Source organism: Dromiciops gliroides, chromosome 1 (assembly GCF_019393635.1).
Source record: "Dromiciops gliroides isolate mDroGli1 chromosome 1, mDroGli1.pri, whole genome shotgun sequence".
In the NCBI taxonomy this organism is placed as follows: Eukaryota; Metazoa; Chordata; class Mammalia; order Microbiotheria; family Microbiotheriidae; genus Dromiciops; species Dromiciops gliroides.
This window is the reverse complement of record NC_057861.1, coordinates 351363858-351384799: the sequence shown is the minus strand read 5'-3', so window position 1 is coordinate 351384799 and position 20942 is coordinate 351363858. Positions and strand designations below refer to the sequence as shown.

At 34.5% G+C, this 20942-nt stretch overlaps 1 protein-coding gene across 3 annotated transcripts in view; it reads left to right on the top strand.

Moving 5' to 3' along the window:
- Positions 1–20942, top strand: part of SEMA5A (semaphorin 5A) — a 664838-nt gene that overhangs the window by 381833 nt on the left and 262063 nt on the right. The window lies entirely within an intron of this gene.

Genomic DNA, 20942 nt, shown 5'->3' with positions numbered 1-20942 from the left:
AGTAACCAGCCTTTTAATGAGATTTGCAGACACTGCTACATTTGAGGGAAGGGGGGAAGTGATGCCTATAAACCCCAGAGGTGAAGGGAATATAATAGATATGAATCTAGAGAGGTCAGAAAAATGAGGAGGAAATGGAATGGTTATTGAGAATCTGTGGAAAATTTCATACTATTAAGTCTTGGAGGAAATAGTCCAGGAGAAGAGAAATAATACCTTTTCCCATAAGTCTTCTGAGCCTGTATCTGAAATATTGCATTCATTTTAAGCCACCTCAGCACCGAATTCTAAAGACAAATCAGAGGCCATTTACAGAGGAACAACAAAAAAATGATTAAAGGGATAGAGGAATTAACTTAGGAGGTAGAATTGTGGGTGTAAAATATCTATAGCTTGGTTAAGCAGCAATTAACAGAAATATTCACATGCCGAGGAGACAAAGGCACTATTTATGTGAAAAGGAATATGGCTTTAAAGAAGGGGTTGCTAATGTAAGCAGGGGAAAGAAATGTTATTCTCCAGTCCCTTATAACTTCTGCTATCCCCTCACCCCCTCCAAATGGTCTCTAAGGTTCCTTTTTTATATGTGTTATATGTATGTATATACATCACATCTATGTATATGTATATATTTAGCTATCCAGATAGATAAGTAAAGGTATGTATCAAAGTATCAGAAACTGATTTCTCTGGAAATAAAAACAAAGTCATTGTCTCAGAATGAGCAGGACAGTTTACATGAACCCTGACCCCCTAGGGCTATGTAGCCATTCACATGATTTTCAAACTAAACTGAAATGTAAATTTTGAACATCATGGTTCTTAATAACTATTAGTAAAGATGAAAGAGATCTGAGGTTATACTCATTTATACCCTTTATCTTAATGAGGTTTACTATGTGTGAAGACCAGTAATTTGTTGAATTCATTTTAAATAAAAGAAGCACTGAGGTGTATGTGTGTGTACACACATATGTATTTGTATTTGTATGGGCATGGGAATGGGTATGGGTATGGATATATTTCCCTCAGGATTAGTGCTTTGTTGTTACATAAACTATTTGAATAAAAAACTGCAGTTTTCTTTTAAAAGTCTCCCTTGTGGAAGAGAGAATACTCTCATTATTAAGAGTCCATTAAGTTGAATTGTTCTGTATTACATCCAAAGGGCAAAATGAAATGCTCCCCTAAACAGAAATATTTAACTAGATTTTCTCCATTAACATCGTCTCTGTTAACTGGTTTCAACTGTACCCATAAATGCTCTATTGATGTTCACATTTTGTCCCTGGAGCTTTCATTTACTTAGATCTAAGCTGTTTCTTTATTTTTTCCTGTCCAAGGGAAAGTTTTAGCTTAGAAAAAGAGCCTAAAGTTCTTGAAATTAGAGCTTTCTAAAATCAAGTCAAATAAAAGGGTAGGTGCAAGGCTTATGCTCCTTCCCATTCACTCTCCATCCCTCCCTCTAACTGTGAGACCCTTGAGGGTATTATGGAAAAGTCACTTGAATTAAGCCATTAATTGCAGTGTCCATTTGTTTGCAACATTTGGTATTCTACTACCTGAAAGCAAACCAGGTTATCAAGTGCTGTCACTCCAGCAATGGGAAGTCTTTTCTATTGAAGAGTGAGGTGATGAAATGATTACACAGTGGGGAAAACCAGTTATGGTTTGATTTTCTAAGGGATTCAACAGTATGTAATATATAATGCTAACAATGACTTGTATTTCTTCCATAGAATAGAAAAATATTTCTTAAGGTCTTACTATGTGCCAAGAACTTGCTAAGTGACAGAATATGAATAGAAAATGGAAGCATCTCCTGTTCTCAAGGGATTCAGATTCTGATTGGGGGAGGTAACACATGGAATAGAGTTCATGTCTGTGTTCAAATCATAGCAGTTGGAAAAGTCAGGTCATGCTTAGGCAGGGAAAGCAACATGGAAGATGATGAAGAGCTAGAGGATCTTGAGGTGTATTGCTAGGGCAAATTGCTCCATACCAAGAGAATAGTGATTTCAAGGGTTAGAGTAGAGTAGGGTTACTTCCAGAAAAGGTTAGGATGTGTGGATCAGCATCTATTGAGCAGTGGACATTCTGGCCTTAATGACAATTGAGTCACAAGTCATGGCTGGGGGAAAGGATGTCTGTGACTTTCCTCAGAAACAGTAGCTATTGCTGGTCTGTCTTCCTTCTACTTAGTGGGTTAGGATCAGAGCCAGGGAAGGTGATTCTGTCTACACCAAGAACGTTACTTCAAACCAGAGTAGAGGGTCAGTAGTCCTTATCCTTTCATCAACAATCATTCCCAAGTTGTTCTTTTTTTCTATCCTACATTTACTGAGATTTGAGATTGTGTTTCTTGACTTTAAATCTGTAATACATTTGCCACGAGTCCTTCATTTAGTTTTGAATTCTCAAAACCAGTCCTCAAAAAACCCTAACCTGGATTTGAGTCCTTGCTTCTGCCTCTGACTCATTTCCAACCTCTGTACTTGGTCTCCATATCTGCTCTTATGGTCTTGCTCAGGCTGTGCCCCTGAACACTGACTCTACCTTATCTACATGAACCCTAAACCTTGCCATTCTTTCTGGGTAATCTTGGCACCCTGAACTCCAGCGTTTGATTCATCAAATGTTGTAATGATGCTCATGGGACACTTCCTTCTCTATGAACCATCTCCCTTGTTATGACATCTTTCCTACATACCACAATGCCTGTGATAGCTGGTTTCACTGAAAATGTCATCTCAAATCCTCTGGTCTGCTGCTATTGCAGAACTAGGGCGCTTATTCAAGCCTGTGTAAATTAGCATTTAACTAATGATATTTGCAATCTTTGACTCAAATTTAAACATTATTTCTTTCTTTAAAAAAAAGAAGAAGGCTTATGGATAAGGGAAGATGTGGGAAGATCTTTAATCAAACTAATAGATAGGCTAAGTAGAAGTGAGAGTAGAGCTTGTCTTTCATAAGTCCAAACCAATAAGGTCACAGAAAGAACCCAAGAGGATCATGGAAACACAAAGCCCATGAATGGATGATTAGATTTTAATGTATCCTAGTAGTGGGAAGAGCAGAATGAAGATAAGTATTAGAAATGAGGTTTTACATATTAATGCCCCTGAAATTAAGAGAATGGGTGGTAGGGGAAGGAAGAGAAAATTGTGTATCTCCTATTTGATCTGGAAAAGTAAAGAGTAAAATGATATATAGGTATAGAGAGAAGCAGAGAGGGTGAAATGAATATAAATGAGAGCATAATAATACAATTCAAGGGGAGCTTTGGGATCTGTGTGAGAAGACTGGGATCAGGTAAGCTTAAGCAAAACAAATAATAGACCTTAGGTTATGACTTAAGGGATAATGAAACACATCTCTGCAGAGAGTTGGGGGCATATGATTGCAGAAAAATAGTTCCTACAAACTCAGATGAGGTGACTTGATCAGTGATTTGTTTAACTTTTTCTTCCTTTTTCATTTTTTAAAGGTAGAGTTCAACTCTGGGGCCAGGTTGTGAGGTTTTGTATGTAGAAATGATTAGGATATAAAAATAAAATGTATTAACAAACTTTAGTTTACAATAAAATAAACATGACAGAGTTCACCACCCAGGTAGCAGTTGCCTGTTCATCATTTCAAATAGCATATTATCCTCTGAATTTGGCCTTATCTCTTTTCACCACCTCCTTCCTTTGTTGGAAAGAAAATTGCCTCAGCAAGAGGTAGTCTGGAGAAAAGAGTATAACTAGAATTACAAAGGATGGTCAGTTGAATTCTTGTGCCCACCATTGCTTTATTCCTGAGAAATTCCCAATATTATTTAGCCATACACAGCTGGATTTTTATAACCTTGCTTGCCCCTTTATCCTGAGAACAGCAAGAACCTTTCTTTGAAAGCATCCACATAACTAATGTAATAAACCATACTCACACAGAGTCTACAAATGTTTTCAGTTTTGCATTGTCCAGTCAAGGAAACATATCCAAAGAGTAAAATCCATCTTTATATAGCCTACCCCTATTTTTAATCTCATGAAGGGAGGAACAAATAAGTTTACCATCACCTCTGAGACTCTGTGCCAAAGAAAGCCATTTGATTAAAAGTACATCTTTGCGGACTTTGTGTCTTTCAAATGGCATGTGGTTATACCTGAAGTTTCTGGTCTATTATGGAGCCACTGGATACAAAATAATATTGCTGATAACTGTCACAGAAAGAATTTCATTGTTAAAAAGGTTATTCTTCAGCTCAGCCCAAAATGTTTAAAAAAACCAAAACTTTCCACTGGGTAAATGAACAAATTGCCACTTACCAGACTTCATCTTCGAAAATGGAATAAATTCCTCGTGCAAACTGGATCTAAGGAGAAGAAATAGGATATTACAGTGTACTTCCATTTATTAATCTTTTGTTCTAAACTGGATGAATTTATGGATTCTTTTCTTGAAAATGGTCACACGACACAGGATTTGATGGTGGGGTTTTTTGGCAATTTAGATTTGTAACAAAACTTACAGAAAACATTTTATAGTTTTGTCACTCTATCACAGATGCTCATTTGAAACTGTAGCTGTCACATTATTTATATGTGGGTTTTGGCAAAGTTAAAAATCCCGGAGCTGTGCCTCAGAAATCCTAAATCATTATTTAACTCCAGCTGTCAATAAGAATCTTAGGAATATGAGAGTCTTGGTAGCAAAATGAATCAGCTGTGTTTGGGACTCAACGGTTCAGACATGGAATAATGCTAGAGCCTGCAGAGTAGAGAAAAGCCTTTCTTACTTTCCTCTCAATAAAGAATAGTTCCTGATACACAGGCATACTTTTCTTTTTTTATTTAATGAATTCTGCCCAAACCTGGGAGATTCTAGTGGTTTAGATACATATAAGATGAAGTATGGATAGTAAAGTAAAAAAGTGTTTTAAATGAGCAACACAATTCATAGTTCAGGCGGGTAAGGAATAAAAATTTCAAATGGTCTATAATATAGTATATTCTCCTGTTGATGCCCCATGATTGTGAATCTTAGAAGAGTAAGACAGTTACAATATTATATATGTATACATACATATATATATATGTGATATGTCTATAAATATATGTTTGTATGTATGTATGTATCTATATCCAAATATATATATTTTGTCTGGTTTGAAATATTTAAAGGATGTGAGTTAGTTAATTCATTTCCTGGCGCTGTTAAAATAGTACTTATTAATATTATTAACTATTAAAAGTAATTTTACTTGAAGAAATACTCCATCTGTATCTGACTCAAGGAAAGTCAATTCCATCTGTCATGAAGAGAGGTGTTTTATGGGATATACTGATTATATAGCTTTGTGCTTCATCCAGATTGCTGGCACTTCTAGACCAGAACACTGTTGGATTTTCATAACCTAGTTTGCCCTTTATCCTGAGAATAGTAAGAAGCTTGTTTTGAAGAGTCCCCACAGTTAATGCAGTGCACCACAAGCATAAATAATCTGCACAGAATTCAGCTTTACACTAGCAAATTCTTACTAAAATATGAAATTAAGAAATTGGAGAGATGGTATTGAGAAATGAAAATCAACCAGATATTCTCAGGAGGAAGAAAACACTCAAATAAATTTGTAAAAGTAGAATTGAAAGACAAAGGGGTCATAGTGACTAACAGGCTGTATTTTAAATATCAAACATGATGGCAGGATGCATAAATATATGTATAGACTGCAAACAATGGTTAGGTTAACACCATCACATCAGCCTTAGCAACAAATATCTTTGGAGTGCTGACTATGTAGAGGGCATTGTGTTAGGAGCTAGAGATTCACAGCAAAATAAACCATAGTTCCAGCTCTCAAAAAACTTAAAATACAGTACATGTATATTTAAAGGAATATGTGCTAAATGCCTAGTAAATGAACTTCTCCCTTTATATAGTGAGCTCTGTTCCAGTTAAAACATCACTGAGGTACACTAGTGTTGTTATATCTCTATACGGATCAAGGACCATTCTTTGCTTTTCTTCATATCTCCATTGCTTAGTACAGTGACTAAAAATTGTTGCTCAATAAATATGCTTGTTGACATGACTGAAATTTGCATGGAAATAAAATCATTGAAAACTGAAGCTTAGTTTCCCATTAGCCTATTTTAATTTGTTATATGCTATTGAGGGACCTTGTCCTCTGAGTATTACTTAGTATTCTGTCCAACTTTTTTATTCTCCATGTTGAAATAGCTGTTATGAATAGATATTAATAGGTGATATATGGAACTATTTATTTAAAAGAGTATGCTTTTGGGGGCAGCTAGGTGGAGCAGTGGATAAAGCACCGGCCCTGGATTCAGGAGTACCTGAGTTCAAATCCGGCCTCAGACACTTGACACTTACAAGCTGTGTGACCCTGGGCAATAACCCCCATTGCCCCGCAAAAACAAACAAAAAAAAAAGAGTATGCTTTTGTCAGAGCTTCAAAAGATCATATTCTCTGTTTGCCTCTTTTGTTAAGTTTGAATTTTTATGTAATAAGTTATAATGTTCCAAAATTCACTTATTTTACCCTTGAAGAAGGACATAGAGAACATATAAAGGGTTTGGTGGAAAATTACAAAATTGATAGAAAAGGTGAATGAATTGAGATTATGTAATCCAATGAAGAAAAAACTAGAGATGTGATTTAATTTATTTTTTAAATGTAATTTTTTGTAATTAGCCATGTTTCATTATCTTATTTTCCCACCTCACTTCTGAATCCCCAATGAGGACACAAGAAAACCAAGACTAATTTTACACACACACACACACACACACACACACACACACACACACACACACACACACACATATGTATATATATGTATATAGTCAAGAAAAACAAGTTTCCATAGTATATATGTCCTCCAAAATTTTACCTCATTCTACATTCTAAGTCCACTTCTCTATCTGATAGTGGATAGCATATTTCATCATTAGCCCTCTGGAATGTTGGTTGGTCAAGATGATAGAATAGCCTAATACTATTTCGTTATATTTATATTCCATTACTTATTGACCCATTTCCCAATTTATGGACATGCCCTTACATCCTCATTCTTGTTATCTCAAAAAGAGCTATAAATATTTTTGTACACTCTTAGAGTTTATTTTGTTTAGGACTAATCACTTCCATAGTTTACCCTCTCTCTAGCCCCATTTCCTTTCACCCCTTTCCATTATATTTCCCAGTTGATGAAATGTATTTCTGTACCCAATTGTATGGGTGTGTACATATTCTTCCTCTTTTTTTAAACCAGTTCAGATGAGAGTAAGGTTAGAGTGTGAACCAATTCCCCCCACTCCTTTATCCTCATGTATATAGATGTCTACTTGTGGACCCTGATTATGTTATATAATTTACCCTGATTTTACTTTCCCTTCCCCTCACAAGCCCCCAGTGTATTTCCTTTCCCCTCTCTTTCTATTCTTAAGATCATCCAGATATAAATGAACCTTTAAGAACTTATGAAATTGAAATCCTTCTCTGAATCCTAATGATGAAAGCATTCAGAAGGGACATACGTTTTGGCAGTTTATCCTTGTTTTCATCCATGTTAACCTTTTTATATTTCTCTTTACTTCATTTGAACTTCAAAGTTTCTCTCTTGCTCTGGTCTTTTTATCAGGGATGTTTGGAAGGTCTCTATTTCATTAAAGGGCCACTCCCCCCTCTCCCCCCGCCTTGTAGCCTTGTATATAGTTTTGTTTTGTTTTTTCCTGAGTAAGTTATTTTTGTCTGTAAGCCCATGTCATTCCTTCTGGAACATCATAAGTTTTCCATTCCTTTAGAGTGGTGTGCTAAATTGTGTGTTATCCTCACTGTGCCTCCTCAGTATTTCATTTCATTTTTTCTGACTGATTGCAGTATTCTTCTTTGACTTGGAAGCTACCAATTTTAACTGTGATGTTTCTGGGAATTTTCACTTTGGGTTTTCCTTAAGATGATAACTGATATATTCTTTCTATTTCCACTTTGTCTTCTGGTTCTAAGAGAGTTTTCTACTAGAACTTCTTAAAATAGACTGTCAAGGCTCTTTCTTTTTTTCTTTTTGTCATTGCATTCAGATAGTCCAATGATTCTTCATTTTTTTCTCCTCGATCTGTTTTCTATTCATTTGTTTTTGTTAAGAGAAACCTCATATTTTCTTCTATTTTTCAGCCGTTAGACTTTATTTTGATTTATTTGTTGCATCATGAAATCATTGGCTTCTAATTCGTCTAATTTTCAAAGACTGTTGCTTGGGCAAAATTTTCTATGTCTTATGCTAAACTGTTAATTTATTTTTAATTTTTTGTTCTATTGCTCCCATTTCCAATTTCCCCCCTCAAGTGCGCTCATTCTACTCATAATTTTTTTTAACTCTTTAAAAATAACTCAGTGTAGGGGGTTAGGCATTTCAAGTATATAACATTGTTTAGTCAAAAAGCATTTATTATGCTTTTTCTATCTGATCAGTGCTGTGCTAAATAATGGAGATACAAATATAAACAGAAAGCTGCTGCCCTCAAGGAGATTGCATTCTAATAGGGAAAGATAAGAACTAATAGGAAGCTAAAAAGGAAGAGATAAGATACTCCATGAAGAAGCATGATTATAAAAAAAAAAAGGTTTTTTCAATCTAACTTTCAAGGAGTTTAGGAAGGAAAATATGTTTTATCCCACCCATGAAGTTCCTGAAAGTTGTAGAAATGAAGGTCTTACAATTCAATTTGCCTTTATATCAAGAATATGTGGTTGCTAATCAATTGAAATTATCAACAAGTTAAAAATGGGGTAAAATATATTTCCTACCCAAGTTCTTCCTTGTGCTGTTGAGACTAATGAGATAGATGAGGCAATAGAGTTGCCTTGCATAATACAAAAAATATCATTATGTAAGAGAATTTATCACCTGGAAGGGGAATGTATTAGAGAGCATTTGTGTGAGAAACATTGGAAAGGGAGATAAAAATGACATTGTCATTGTAAGACTAAAAATGAAAAAAAGAAAAGGAAATTTTTTTTCTTTTTATTTTCCTCAATTTGCCTCACCATGATTAGACCATTTTAATATTTAATTCTTCTGATTCTATTCTTAACAATTTCTAGGGGGCAGCTAAGTGGTGTAGTGGATAAAGCACCAAGGACCCTGGATTCAGGAGGGCCTGAGTTAAAATCTGACCTCATACACTTGACACTTCATAGCTATGTGACCCTGGGCAAGTCATTTAAGCCTCATTGCCCCACAAAAACAGACAAAAAAGTGCTAATCATTTGCAACCACATCTATCCATGTAGACAAATTCTATTTTTTCCCTCATTCTAGTATTTGTTTCTCTTGGTGTTTTGTCTTTAGAATTTCATCCTTGACAGTACTGATAGCTTTCCACACCTAATTTTTTTTTAAACAATTTCTTTTTTTGTTTGTACATTTGTTTTGCTGGGTGAATGAGGGTTGAGTGACTTGGCCAAGGGCACACAGCTAGTAAGTGTCAAATGTCTGAGGCCGTATTTGAACTCAGGTTCTCCTGAATCCAGGACCAGTGCTTTATCCACTGTACCACTTAGCTGCCCCCACAGCTAATTTTAATGCATTGGATCCAACCTATCTTTTCTGAGAATTCTGTTCTCAAGTTTAGGGTAAACCAGACTGCAAACATGTTAGATAATATAACATATGCCAAGCTTCCTTCTTTATCATAAATGCTAGGGTGTGTTTGTCACTTTCAGATAGAAGTTACTGTAATGATTGGAATGACGCCACCTGCTGGAGACATACTGTAGAAAAGCTCCGCCATGAAGTGAAGGTCTTTGAGGGCCAGACCAGGAGTCTTTTCTTTGGCGTCAGGAAGTGACGTTTGCTGGTGGGAGGAAGAAGAGTGGAGCCTGGCGCACTGACTGGCTCTCTTTCCTGAGGACGCTGGTGGAGGGCAGAGCTAGAAATGTGCTCTCCCTTTAATAGATAGGAATCTACGCCCTTTCTTCTCTCTTTACCAAATTCTTATTCTCCTTAATAAATGCTTAAAAGTCTAACTCTTGCTAAAGCTTATAATTTATTGGCGACCACTCATTAGATATTTTAGACAGACTAGCTAGAATTTTAGCCCTTAACATTACTTCAATTGAGTTTCCTATGAGTGAATCAATCAAATTTCTACCTTTGAAATCAGTATGAAGGTGTTAGTAAATGACTAGCATCTTTGCATTCGGTAGGACAAAGCCTCAAGAAAGCAAGTTGAACAAACACATTTCAAATTTCATTTTCATTTTTTTCTAGTATACAGATTATTATCTCTGGTCTACCAAAAGTAGAATGATAAAGTTAACTCCTATACACTTAAATTGAGACCTTGAATCATTATGTTAGATGGATTTGTGCTTATGTCTTGATAAGAGACATTCCCTGTCATTTCTAAATTATCATTATGCAACAGTGACTCTCTTGTGATCTATTTCTAGAACTCTTCACCTATTAATTTCTTCTTTTTGTTCTGATGGTATAGAGTACACGCTGATGAAAATACCACTTCTTTATCATTCCTATGCTCTCTCCAATGTTCAACCCAAAAGATATATATGTATTATTATAGGAATTAATATCCTTGCTTAAAAAATGGAACTATGAGTTCTTCATTTTAAAGGGTTCCTAAGAGTTTAAAGGGTTTTCTAACAGTACAGATTAGAAAGCTTCTCAGCAATTTAAATTCTTAGAGATGTAGCTAAGCTAATGCCTAGATTTCCTCACATGAATATGTGATAATAATATTATAGTAAGCTATAATAGTTCCTGTGAAAATATCTTATAAATATTAGTGGGCTAAATGTGAGTTAACAGTTTGATATGGAAGACAAAAATCCTAATGCCTTTTTTGGTCACGTTAACAGAGGCATAGTATTTGGAATAAAGAACATAATAATCTCATATTCTGCTTTGATTTAACTACATTGGGAGTATTTTGCTCATTTCTTGGTATGACATTTCAGGAAAAATGCTAATAAATTGAAATATATTCAAAGAAAAATATATGGATAGGAAAGGATTTAGAGACTATATAAAAAAGTCTGGTTCAACAAATTGGCAATGTTTACCTGCAGAAGGAAAGATGTAGGTGTTATCTAGTAGCAAATTTTTTATGACTGATGTCATAGGAGATGGCATTACACTGAAGATGGAAAAAATAGAAGAAATAAGTGGAAGTTGAAGAAAGGTTGATTTAAAAAGAATGTAAAGATAAAAGAAACATATTCAGCTATTCCAAATTGGAAAGGATTGTTTTGTGACTTTATATGCTTCCCATCACTAAGACCTTCCAGAAAAGTTTGAATATCTAAGTTCTCTTTCCAAATTGATATTTTTTTCCTGTGATTTGTATAACATGTAATTGATTAGCTAACTGAAGACTTTGTTGTAATAATTTCAACACATATATTATAGTAAAATTGTCCTCACAAAGCTTTTAGATTAGAGCTAAATTTATTTTACTAACTCAATTTACATGTGGTTTTTTTCATTTTTCCCTGTTTACTGTAACTGTGGTGTTTTGAATGGTTATTTATCTTTGAATGGTTATTTATCCCCCTAGGTGTGATTTTTCAATTGTCATTTATGATGAGAAAAAAAAAATCACTATGTTAATAATGACAGAGCTGCTCCATTTCACACATATTTGTTTTACTTATTCCAATTTAATCAAAAGACAGTGTATTACAGTAGAAAGTGTTCTGGACTTAGGAGTCAAAGAATAAACATTCAAATCTAAATTCAGTTACTTTTGTGACTTTGGAAAACACCTTTTTTCCAGGTCATTATTCTCACCTGCAAAATGAGGGATTTGTACTAGATGACCTTTTCATTCAATTTCCAAAGAGAAATTATGAAGCACCATTCCATTTACTTGAAAATTATTTGATTTTGGGTTTCATTTATTGCAAGCAGTTAATAAGAATATGTTTCAATTCCTTATTTGATTTCAACTTTATACCTGATCTTGGGCTTACATTTGAAAAAAAAATGGCAGAAACTAGGCATAGACCATCGTCTTCCACCTTATACAAAAATAAGGTCAAAATGGATTCAAGATTTAGACATATAGGGTGATACCATAGATAAATTAGGAGAGGAATTAATAGTTTACCTCTCAGATCTATGGAGTGGAAAACAATTTATGTCCAAACAAGAGATAGAGAATATTATGAAATGCAAGATGGAAGACTTTGATTACATTAGATTAAAAAGCTTTGGTACAAACAGAAGCAATGCAGGCAAAATTAGAAGGGAGACAGAAAACTGGGAAACAATTTTTACAGCCAGTATTTCTGAAAAAGGCCTCATTTCTTTTCTTCTTTTTTTTTGGTGGGGCAATGAGGGTTAAGTGACTTGCCCAGGGTCACACAGCTAGTGAGTGTCAAGTGTCTGAGACCAGATTTGAACTTAGGTCCTCCTGAATCCAGGGCCAGTGTTTATCCACTGCACCACCTAGCAGCCCTAAGGCTTCATTTCTAAAATATATAGGGAACTAAATCAAATTTATAAGAACCCAAGTCATTCCCCAATTGAGAAATGGTCAAAGGATATGAATAGATGGTTTTCTGATAAATCAAAGCTATCTATTGCCATATGAAAAAAAAATTTCCAAATCTCTATTTATTAGAGAAATGCAAATTAAAACAACTCTAAGGTACCAACTCAGACCTATCAGATTGGCTAATATGACAAAAAAAGGAAAATAAATGTTGGAGAGGCTGTGGAAAAAATTGGAACACTAATGCATTGTTGATGGAGCTGTGAACTGATCCAACCATTCTGGAGAGCAGTTTGGAACTATGCCCAAAGGGCGACGGGACTGTGCATACCCTTTGACCCAGTGGTACCACTGCTAGGTCTGTATCCCAAAGAGATCATAGAAAAGAGAAAAGGACCCACATGTACAAAAATATAGCAGATCTCTTTGTGGTGGCAAAGACTAGGATATTGAGGGAATGCCATCAATAGGGCAATGGCTAAACAATTTGTGGTATATGAATGTAATGGAATACTATTGTGCTGTAAGAAACGATGAGCAGGATGAGTTCAGAGAAACCTGGAAGAACTTACATGAACTGATGCTGATTGAGAGGAGCAGAACCAGGACAACATTGTACACAGTAACAACAACATTGTGCAATGAACAATGGAGATAGACTTGGCTCTTCTCAGCAGTGCAACAATCCAAAACAATTTCAAAGAACTCATGATAGAAAATGTTCTCAACATCCAGAAAAAAGAACTGTGGATTATGAATGCATATTGAACAATACTGTTAATACTTTTGGACTGTTTTTTCCTTCCTTTTTGAGGTTTTTACCTTGTTCTCTGATTCTTCTTTCACAAGATGACTAATGTAGAAATATGTTTAATATGATTGTACATATATAACCTATATCAGACTGCTTACTGTCTTGGGGAAGAGGGAGGGAAGAGAGGGTAGAAGAAAAAATTGGAACTAAAAATAACTGAAAATAAATGTTGAAAACTATCCTTATTATGTAACTGGAAAATAATAAAATATTTTAAAAAAGAAAATAGAAGACAGATATATATGGATTTAAATATAGTTAAATACAGGTGGAGATAAGTGATAGATTGGTCGATAGTAAGATAGAGATATAGTACCATATACATGTTATATGGTCCCATTCTCCATTGCATAAGATACATATGAATACTTACATACTTATTTTAATTTAATTTTTCAGATTGTTAAAAAAAGTTTCATGTTCTAATCTCAAAAAATTTTTACTGTGTTCAAAAGATCTGTGTTCCCTTAGAACATTTCACAATGTATGTATCATGTTTAAGTTTGAAAGTCTTTTAATGTTTGCTTCTTGACAACCATATGTTTTTTTTTAATTTTAATCAAAACAGGGTAATACAATCATATACTTGGGAAAGGTGTGGGTGATAATGTATAAAAAAGCATAAAAATTGCAATAGAAATGTAAGGTAAGGTGTTATTCAACCTTAAAGTCTGGTTAATATCAGCATCAGCTATATTCATAGGCATATTTCCAAGAAATAGGCTGTATGCCAAGAGTTCAGGGCCAGCTGTCTTATATCAGTGTTAGCCGCTTGTAACCTCACCCTTCTCATCCCCCCCTTTAATTCAAGTTCATGACTGCTAATTTTGATATTAATTATATTAACAACATCTCATTAATATATCATTTTAAAGTTTATAGAACACTTTATAAACTTACGCAACCATTAAATTGATTTCATCACATCAATCGATTTCAAATTTTTTTAACCTAAAGTAGGATGCAAAATGCATTTTAATGAAATGTCTTAGGGGAGCCCTAGGCAATATTGTCAAGTAAGCAATTAATCTTTTTTTTGCCTTTCCCTTCCACTATCAATGCTGTTTTCCTATTTGTCATTCTACTTATCAAAAATACGAGAATTGAAGTATCATGTGTATGGAACGTTCATGCAGTTTAGGCTGGAATATATATAACATTCTAGAGAGTAATGATTTTTCATATCTTACTACATACACATATTTTATAGGTATGAGAAATGAAACCTAGAGAGGCAATATTGTTGGTTCAAGTAATACAATTATTACTCCAGAATTATTTGCATCCTTTGTGAATTCTTATCAAAATCAAATGAAATTAATAATTAAGTGATGCTTTTATGTACATGAATGTAAAAGAGGTACATATATAAATGAGTGTTTCCCCAATTGATAGATGATCAAAAGATATGAAGTTTTCAGAAGAAATAGTCAAAGCTACCTATAGCTATACGAAAAAAATGCTTTAACTTGCTATTGATTGGTGAGATTCAGGTTGAAACAATTCTAGGTACTGCTTCATATACCTATTATAATGGATAATAGGACAGCAGAGGAAAATGACAAATGTTGTGGGAGATATGGCAAAAATGAGACATTAATACACTCTTGGCAAATTCATAAACTGATTCAAACATTCTGTAGAGCAATTTGGAACTATAGTCTAAGGGCTATAAAACCATGCATATATTCAACCTAGCAATACCACTACTAGGTTGGTATCCTAAGAGAAATTTTTTGACAAGTTGAATTCAAAATTGGGGTGATGGCCATCAATTGGGGAATAACTGAACAAATCGTGGGATAAGATTAGGATGGACCACTACTGTTCTGTAAGAATTGATAAGCAGGATGCTATCAGAAGGACTTATGAAAAATGCAGTACATTTACAGAGAAAGAATTGATGGTATCTGAATATAGAATGAAGTATATTTTTTGCTAGTTTCTCTTTCTAAAGTTTTTTGTCTATTTTCTTTCACAACCTGACTAATGTGGAAATGTTTTGCATGACTACACATGTATAACTTATATTGAATTGCTTGAGTTCTTAAGAAGGGGTAGGGAGAGAGGGTGGAAGAGAATTTAGAACACAAAGCTTTTAAAAATCGATGTTAAAATCTGTTTATACATGTAACATGGGAAAAATTCTAAATAAATAAATATGTAGTGAATTGATTAAAAAACCCAAACCCATTTTTCATGAAGGAAGTTGTTTTTATATCTACATTACTTGTGTAAGGCTAGAGATCGATTCAATAAATCAGGTTTTCCCACACCACTTAATGTAATTCACAGGATATTCTACACCAGAAGTTCTTAAAACAAAGTTTACAGACCCAGGTCCAGAGTCAGATTTCAAGGGGTCCATGAACTTAGATGCAAACAAATATAACCTTATTTTCACTTACCAATAACTGAAATTTTTTATTTCCCTCATTTATTTAAAATGATATACTATTCAAGAGAAGACTCACCAGACTTCCAAGGGAATCAAATGGCATACAAAATTAAGAACCCTACCATAATAGGTTTATTAAGTAGGAAAATCTCTGTTGAATCAATCATTTAGATTAGATATGGAAAATTAGTGTTTATTACTCAATTTTGAAGGAAAAAATGTCAGTCATTGGATGAAATGGAATGACACTACAAAGCAAGTGTCTTAGGATTGATTGGTCATACTCTGTGAGACTTGGATAAAAAGAACAAGCTAGTTTGGAATTACAGTAGAAGCTCAGCCTTATAGTCGAAACTTTTTTAGCCTAGCCACAAAGAAGAATTGTCTAGATGGTATCAGGGAGAATTTTCCATCTCCTCTTCCCACCTTGACTAGGGAATGATCCTGTGAACTTCAAAAAGTTAGAAGATTTAGGTACACCATAAGCATCCAAGAGGTGTCTCTGGAATAGCTATAACTGATGGCAGACTGTGCATTAGAGTTGAGGACAAATTAGATCTACTGATGCAATGCATCTTCACAACTTGATAAGGACCTTAGTAGAAAGCTAAATCATTTCTGAACTTCATGGGGGGCCCACAAAGTACTTCCAACCACCAGCACCTGTGAGTTACCTTTTAGCCATTTGTATCCTCCAAGCTGAGCCCTCATTCCCCTGAATTTGTATGTACTTGTGAAAGCTTGGGGGAATGTTATATATGAGTGTTTTCATTATGCCACCTTAGTAAATATCCTTTTTTAAAGTTAGGATAATTCTTTCTTGCTAATTGGCATCCACTGAGAGTGAGGATGGGGAAATAATGGCTCTAGAGCCTGTGCTAAACTTGAAACTCTCAAAAACATTCATTATGCTGGTATGTAGTAGGTTGGTAGTCATAGATAAGCACTGGTACATCCTTGAACAATAAAAAGGGGGCAAGAAGTTTTATATGAGGAGGGAATGTATAGAAAGAGTATTTGAGTGCCAATTCATGAGCTGAGAAAACATACTATGGGTAAGATATGAATAAGAAGCCTATAGAAGAAGTATTTTCCTGTAGCTGTGGGCTGGGTTCTTTTTTCTCACCAAACTAAAACAAAATTTGTAATTCTTATAAAACATTGTTAAGATGGATTATAAAATTATAATCACAAGAAATATACAAATATTAAAAATTCACACAATTCACTTGGTCTCTTCAGCATTCTGTGTCTGGTCTCTTTGGGCAACTTTTTTTCTACAGAGTTGTTCAGCATCAGCTTTCCTCCTCATTGGGTAACATGGCTTTTTTTCTTTGCAGGTGACTGATTTTGGGTTCTGGCTTTGGAAGATCAGGTTTAATAGATACCCAAGACAATTTCAAATGTTCATCCTTATTTTTGGTCTTCTTTCCATTAGCATCTCCTTTAGACTTTCTTGTAGCCATGGTGATGATGGTGGTGGTGGCTGTTTTACACAATGATAAAATTCTGGACTGTTCCCAAGCTCTTTTTTGTGGAGAAAAGAAATACTCTGAAAATACCATACAGTTCTACCACGAATGTAAATTGTGCCCCTAGGTGTAGTCTTGACCTAAGATAGCCAGAGGACACAGACAACAACTATAGATTGTTGGTCAGTCATCACACATTTATATCATAGCTGTTCAATACCTTCTGTGCAAAGAACAATGAGCTTTCTGTTTTTGTTTTGTTTTGTTTTGTTTTTTGGTGGGGCAGTGAGGGTTAAGTGACTTGCCCAGGGTAACACAGCTAGTAACTGTCAAGTGTCTGAGGTTGAATTTGAACTCAGGTCCTCCTGAATCCAGGGCTGGTACTTTATCCACTGCCACCTAGCTGCTCCTCATCATACATTTAATAAGCATCTATTATATGCTAGCCATTGTAGTAAGTGCTAGATCATTCTAGGCTCTTTCTTCTTACTAACCAGGTGCCCTTCCTTGACCATGATTTTTGACATTATAATAGAGACAACTGTATTTTATATCCACATAGTCATGTGGTGATGAAAAGCAAGAAAAATTAGGTAGATATATTTGAAGAACATCTGTGGATATGATGCTTCCTAAGTACTGGATGGAGTTCAGCTTGGTCCTGGGTTTATAATTGAAATTGCTCTTACATGTTCAACAGACTTGTCAATTTAGCATAATTTTTTTTTGAAAAAAGTAAAATGTCTTTGTAAAACATTCTCTCTCTGTCTCTCTCTCTCTCTCTCTCTATCTCCTTCCCTCTCCCAAAACACACACACACACACACACACACACTCCTTAGAATAATTCGGATTTCTTGAATGCAACCTTATTTAATATATCAGGAAACATTTTCCTCTAGGAGGGATTTTTTCCTTTTCTCTCAATCAGATGATACATGAGAACTACTCTTATAATTAGGAAGGGAATCTGATTCATGTATGTAAATATTTATAAAATGCCTCTGGTGTGCTGTGGTGCTGGAATACTTTAGGTAAAACAAATGTTACTCTTATTGTATAGTGATCATGTTTTCTTTCTTTTTGTGGAATAAAAATGATTTCTTTATTTAATTGTTCTCTTAAAATTAAACAGTCAACAATCTAGAGGATTCTCTACCCTTTTCTCTTGTTGCGTATGTTTTTATACCGTTGATTTAGATAATTTCTTCTGTAAAGAATTAATTGTGATTTGAGGTTTCTCTGACCCCATCTCTGGCTAAAGTTAGAAGCCCCAGCACATGCCCTGGCCAGCCTCAGTTGCTGCCGCCTCCACACTAGCACGGTGCTCCATCCATCTCATGCTGATGCCTACATGGGCCTGGCCAAATTATAATGATTGGAAGCCTGGTGAGGGTAGTCAGGTGACCTTTGGCATCCAGAAACTGGGGTAGCTGGCATTTGTACAGCTGCCTGTTGATTCTGTCAATCAGGTCTGCCAGCCAATTAGCTTGGGGCTGTGTGTGTATGTGTGTGTGTGTGTGTGTGTGTGTGTGTATGTGTGTGTATGTGTGACCACCCCGTTTCTTGTGAGAGGGGGTTTTCTGGGAAGGAGAAGGGGAGGAATTCTCCATTCTGGTGTGTGAAAGGGAGAGAGATGGGGCACAACTATTTTGCTCTTTGGGAACTGATGAGTCCAGTTGGTGTGATTTCAGGTGATTTCCTTCCCCTATTCCCCTTTTCCTTTGTCCCTAGTTCTACTAACCTTACTTGTGTTTTAAATTTATTCCTGTTAATACATCCTGTTTGGTTTTTGAAAGAGGCTGTTAATCTCCTTCCTTACCCTAATATTATGGCAAGCCGCCCAATTAACTTTCCTCATATTGAATTTATCCCTTACACTTTGTTTCTCATATATTTATAATTTCACAAAATACTGGCTAATATTTTATAAAAATAAACAAAATTGTTAGAGTCCAAATTCAGTGTAAGGCAGTTTTTTTTTTCTTTTTGGCCTTTTAAAAAAGATCTTTCTTTTTAAAAGAGTCTTATGTATGCAAATATCCACCACTGAAATAAAACAAGACATTACATAAGATGTACATTAAACTGGATCTTCATTATTACTTATTGTCTTTAAGTTCTGACAGTTCTGTCCACTCCCAGTACTCCTTATCATTTGTTAGGCATCTAGGGCCATTAATATTTCCATAATAGTTGGCCAAAGGCATGCATATTTTCCAAAAGGGCAGTAAATTATCATTTTCAGAGTCATTGCAGTCCACAAAGAGTATTATATGGTATTATAATTTTTGATGAGAGATATTTTGTACAATGGAAAAATGATTTTTTAAATGTAGATTATTTATCTAGTTAAATTTGATTCCACAAATCAATACCTTAAAGATTTATTCAGTACCTACAAAGTCCAAGATCCTATAATTATCATTGGAAATAAAAAACTGAAAAATGAAGAACTTTGCCCTCCAGGAATTCATAATCTATTAAATTCATTCCTGTCTTTATTGTTATTTCTCAACTGCACTACAATTGAAATGATTCTTCATTTACTTAAAGCTGGTTTATATAAATTGCATAGTAACCGTCAGAGACAAATTCTTAAGCATGGCTCCAAACATATGAGTTAGTGATTATAATTAGAAGTGTTAGGACTATTTTGTGGTAATAGAATATTGACTATTTGATTGAAATATAATTAACAAATTATTTATTAGGCTTATATTCAGAGTTTATGTGGATTACTTGGTTTGTTTCTGTGTTCTATATCTTCACACAATTGCTAAGATTTTTTATGTTTTAGAGAATTTTATGTTTTAGGGCATTTCTCATTTAGAGTATTTAGTAAATTGATCATTAATCCAGGAAGACATGAAATCTGTTTGACTCCTATTATGTATATGAGCTATGTGACTTTTGTCTAATCACCTAAGCATTATTATTCTCAATTTCTTCATCTGCAAAATGGGGAGAATAGTATTTAGACTACCAAGCCCCCATAGTGGTTGTAAAAAACAGAATGTAATATTCTGTATAAATGGAAATAATTACATTGATTAGTTGATTCACCTAGGTTAACTGTATGATTACTATAAAGATGCCTTGAACAAATGCAACAAATCAGCTTAATTACATAGCATCGTACAATAATAAATAAATGTAACTATATCATCAAAATGGACCACATAAAATCTAGAGTCCTCATATATGTATGTATTTTTTGTATTGGAGCCACATAATATCTGAAACATACTCATCAATGTATTTTCATCATTTGGCACTGTATTCTCTATTCATTGCTCTCCATAATAACAACATGCTGAGGATTCTTTAGATCTCTTATATTCACTTGTATTCATTCTGAAGCTGATTTATTATTTGTTTTGCAAAAGTTTCAGAATTGATAAATAATAGATTTCTGGTGAATTTCCTTAAGCAAAGACATAGTTTGAATAACAAAGGAAACCAATATTCTTTCTATGAATCTTTATGGTGAATCTAAACCACTCTCCCCTGCCCTACCTTGCTCCTTTCAGGTATATAAAAAGGACCGTAGATGATATAGGTAATTTTAAAAGTACTTTAGGTCAGCAAAGGACATAAAAAGCAGCTGCACATTTCTTTCATTTTCAAGAGAAATAGATTCTGGATTGGTTTCAAGAACCTCTTTTTCAAGAAACAATACTTTCCAATTTAACAGCAGGTCACCTAATCAGAGACCACTGATAATT